The sequence below is a fragment of the Asparagus officinalis genome, chromosome 6 (genome assembly GCF_001876935.1).
Source record: "Asparagus officinalis chromosome 6, Aspof.V1, whole genome shotgun sequence".
Lineage (NCBI taxonomy): Eukaryota > Viridiplantae > Streptophyta > Magnoliopsida > Asparagales > Asparagaceae > Asparagus > Asparagus officinalis.
The window spans coordinates 457066-462202 of NC_033799.1; the positions used below are offsets into that span (position 1 = coordinate 457066).

The 5137-nt window shown below is 37.0% G+C and overlaps 1 pseudogene; it reads right to left on the bottom strand.

Moving 5' to 3' along the window:
• Positions 414–3178, bottom strand: LOC109846474 (annotated as a pseudogene).

Here is a 5137-nt window from a genome sequence, read left to right on the forward strand (position 1 = left end):
TGTTTGGTCATGTGCAGTGGATGCCACTAAATGCACCAACTCTACTAAATTCACCAATTAGGAGAACTGATATATGGTAATAGTAATGTAAATTCTTTCTGATTATTGTTGTTGTCTAGCGATACCAACTACAAAATTCAACCAATCAAGGAAAGAGCTAATTAAAATATGACAGTTCAAATAGCATTTTAATGTAAAATGAGCTACCTGTCATCGGTGACAATTACTGAAGCACTACTTGTTCCTGATGGAAAGACAGTTGGTTTAATAATTACATTCTCAAGCAGGTGCAGGCAACATGCATATACAGTAGCACAATCTACTTTAAATGTGCAAAATCTTAAACATCAAGGAAAACTAATACATCTTAAAAATCAAATACATATTAAATTCATCAAGGAAAAGTAACAGTATAATGCAAAATTTCTGGTAAGGGTCATATAGTAATATAGTGAGAATTCATATTTCCGCTTAAACATCAACCATAGTAAGAGCTTCGCAATCTAAATTCAAGTAAGAATGAGACAATGGACTCTCATGATTTAAACAAAAATTACGAAGAAAAAAGGAAAAAACTCAATCAACTATTATCACCTAATAGAGAAATACAAATTAAAGTTACCTCATCCGAGAGGGAATAACTGAATTGTTGTGTTCACCGTGTCCATAAGCACGTCTGTGATATGATAACATAATGCTCGTCACTTCCCGCCTCTGATGTGTTCTCCTTCCCCATCTCCACATCAGGGACGGAACCTGATAAAATTATTAGCTTCTTAAGACAGTGAGTGAGAGCGCCAAGTTCAAGCTGCTGTCCTCCCCAAGCTGATGTGGACTCAACCTCATCGCAATGCCTCTCAAATCTTTCTATTGGTGAACAATCACTTCCTGCTTCTATCTTATTCTCTCAAAGAAAATGGCAAGAAGTCTGCTGAGTGCTCTCTCATGTACTTTGCATTCTCAAAGTTATTGGAAAGTATAGTTTGAAGTGTTCTTTGAGTGAAGTGATAATTGATTCTCAACAGCTCGGTATAGACGATGCCCATCTAGTTTAATCTCTCTAATTGTCAAACCAAGAGGTTCAATCTTTTTCCCCAATAGTTCATTCTCTACCATTAGGTCACTAATGATGTTGCTTTGTTCTTGTATCCTTTGCTCTCTTGCAGCTTCTTCTTGTGCTCTTCTCTCTTGTCTTCAAATGCTACCATGGTATGTTTCATAGTATCCTTTTCAGTAGTTTTTATAGAAGCACCAGCTACGGCCATCTGAAGATTATCAAGGTTATCCTTCTTTAGTCCTGGATTTTTGTAGCACGATGAAGACAGATCTTTAGAGTGCTTGCCTTCAAGCTGGGACAATAAGTGTGAGACCTCGTCCTCAACTTGCTTCTTTTTGGCTTTTTGCTCTGATTTGCTGCCTTTGGCTGCTGCTCTTTTAGGTGACATTTCTCCGTTTCGTAGTTCTCTCATCTCTTCCCTAATTGAATGAAATGGTTAGCCTTATAAGATAGTCCCATAGATAAACAACTCACACATAGATAAACAACTCAGCTACAGAGTACAGAAGAAAGGTTTTCTTTTCTTTTTACTTTTTTTGCTTTTTTTTTTTTTTGGAAATGCAACCAAAATATAGTATGGAAGCGCAACCAAAATCTAGTCAGATGAAATAGCTATCAAGTTATTATGGTATATTTTTAACAAGTGACATTAGCCATTACCCATAAGTGAAAAAGGGGGATAGGTTGCTGTTCCAGGAGATTGCTGTTCCTTAATCAAGATGATGATAAGGCAAAGAGGCCATTAGTAAAAAAAAAATTACAGAAACAGTACATAAACAACCAAACCGCCTATCAGCATGTTTCAGTATTACAAGCAAAACAAGGAATCACAAAGCACATTCTTCATAGTTTCATACAAGACCCTAAGCATTCTCACCAAAGCTTATCTGCCTCTTCCTTTAACTTCATATGACAATACGCTTAACAATTAAATGCCCCGATTTTAATGAGTGGAGGGTAATATATCATCTCACTACCAAGCATAAAAACTTATGCTTGATACCAAGCATACCCATTTTTCTCTCTCTATATATATAGGGAGAAGTGTTCCTAAGGTGACGCCTTAGATAATCATCTAAGGACGCATCCTAAAATTACATGATTGAGCTATATATATTGTGGATGATCCGCTTCGTTGAACTTGATCTACATATTCTAAAGCCCCAACACACCAAGTTTGGGGTGAACCCGTCGTCGTTTGACCCTTCATCCACTCGTATCAATTTTAACAGTTTCGAATGAATAGAACTTTTCACCATGCTCGACGGAGGGTCAAACGACGATGGGTTCACCCCAAACTTGGTGTGTTGGGGTTTTAGAATATGTAGATCAAGTTTAACGGAGCGGATCATCCACAATGTAGCTTAATCATGTGATTTTAGGCCGCGTCCTTAGATGATTATCTAAGACGTCACCTTAGGAACACTTTTCCCATATATATATATAACCATGGAAATAATTTGATCATGTACTTGTTTTTTAGACCTCATTTGATTATTCAAGTAATGACCATGGAATTTGCTAGTTTCCTTCCATTACCACATGTTTTTCAATTATGTATAGAAATAATCTCAATAAGTATCCCACGTATTTTCTTCAGGGTCAGTGATTTAGAGAACGCAAGGTTGATAGGGCTTATATCATCAAAACTTTTTCTAAGACTTTAACCCACCCCCTTGAAAAAATAACTAAACTAATTCTCAGTGCTATCATCAGCAAAAGATAAGAAGCCATCAACCAAATTAAACTCGAACGTCGGTCGTCGGCCCAAAATACGAAGCGGGAATCAAACAGATTGTTAATGACAATCAGAACCCATTAGTTAATCCAATCAAAGAAACAGAATACGACCCAATTTGATCAATCAAATTCAGACAGAAGAAAAAAATTTTTAAATAAAGCTGGCAACTTTGGCTACTACAGTTGATTACCTGTGCCTAAAAGAGAATCTCCTAGCGAGTCTCCCTCGATGATTCTGTTCCTCCTGCTGCATCATCCACCAAGAACCAATACGAAGCTTTCAACCCTCAAAGCTTGGAACCCTCGCTTTTGATTTGGCTCTCGCTCAGAGCTAAGAAGGAGAAAGGCGAAGAAATGAAGTACTCACTTTTTGGCTAAAAGAATAATTCATTTTGGACCCATAATTCATTTTCACTTTGGTCTGTTTTCTCTTTATACATTCAACACATACGTCGAAGTCCGAAAAATCAAGGGAATCCAAAATGCCATCAGACACAAGACGCTCAACTCTACCTTTTGAGATATGACCCAAGCGCTTATGTCATAATGACGCTGAATTTTCCTTATTTAATTTACGCTTAGTACCACGTGATTCCACATGCAAGGATTCATTATAAGAAGCAATTGTATCAAGCAAATATAGGTTGTCATAAATACTTAAATAACCGGTTCCCACAACATTTGAATTAAAAGATAAACTGAATTGATTGTTTCCAAATGAACAAGAATAACCTGATTTGTCCAATACAGAAACTGAAATCAAATTCCGTCTAAAAGACGGTACTACAAAAGTAACTTTTAAGTCCAAATAAGAACCAGTTTCTAACAACAACCTAAAGTGCCCAATTGCTTCCACATCTACCGATTGTCCGTCGCCCACAAAGATGTGTCTTTCAACATCACTTGGCTTTCGGTAGCTCAGGCAACCCTGCATAGAAACACTTATGTGAGTAGTAGCACCAGAGTCTAACCACCAAGTGTTTCTAGGTACTGAAGCTAAATTAACCTCAGAACAGACCAAAGCAAGGAACGTACCCTTATTATCACGCCAGGCGTGATATTTTGTACAGTCCTTCTTTACATGTCCAGGCTTCTTACAGAAGAAACAACCCTGATTATCCTTATGTTGTTTCTTCTCAACTGGACCCTTAGCAGCTTCCTTATCATTCTTCCTTTTCTTGCCCTTATCCTTAGAGGCATAGGCCAAATGAGCACTTTCTGTCTTATCTTGCTTCAACCTGTCTTCTTCTTGCACACAGTATGAAATGAGCTCATTTAGAGTCCATTTCTCCTTTTGACAGTTATAACTGACCTTAAATTGGTTAAACTGTGCAGGAAGAGACAACAAAACCAGATGCACTAATAACTCATCACAAAGATCGAGTTTAAGTGCCTTAAGCTTTGAAGCAATATGAGACATTTCCATAATGTACTCCCTGATATTTCCTTTGCCCTTATACTTCATTGAAATCAAGCGAGCTAAAAGCGTGCTTGTTTCTACCTTATCGTTTTTCGCAAAACGCTTCTCAATTTCGGCAAGGAAATCTTTAGCCTTAGTAATCCCTTCGGATTCTATGCCCCTGAAGGCTTCCGGAACGCCGCGCTTAATGATCATAAGACTCATGCGATTTGAACGCTCCCACTTCTCATGCTCCTTCTTTGCATCAGGAGTGCTTTCCGCATTGAGAGGTTGGGGTTGTTCAGTTCTTAATGCATAGTCAAGATCCATGCAGCCAAGAACAATTAATATGTTCTCTTTCCAAACCTTGAAGTTTGTCCCATTTAGCATGGGAATTGAGTTGATGTTAGCAGAAATTGTTGCAGCAGATGCATTAGCTGAAATAAAACAAAAGAATGCTCACATCAATAACCATAATCAATAAAATTCAAATAATGACAATCCCCATCCAAGATACCGGCACAACATTAATATCAAGTCTTTGGACAGTAATATTAACTTGTAAGTGATACCTTGTTGCAATGATCAAACATTGACAATAACTCATGTCAAATAATGAAACTATCTTTGGATCGATTCATTATTCACATGTAAACCTTATAATTGTCACACGCTTATCATCGCAGATGTGTATACAGTCTAAATAAATATTAACCTTCCTTTGGGCCGATTAAATATTTACACGAAAGCATACACACAAACATCTCACATTCCTCATGAACAATCTACACAAGAGAGGTTACTTTGGCAACTTCTTGTTTCAATTAATCAATTGGAGTGAGAGACAACCTTAATTCCTTAGTGTCATAATATTTGAATTAAATAATTGATTAAAAACCAAATTAGATTTAAATTAAAAAGTTTTAATTTAAATCAACTGA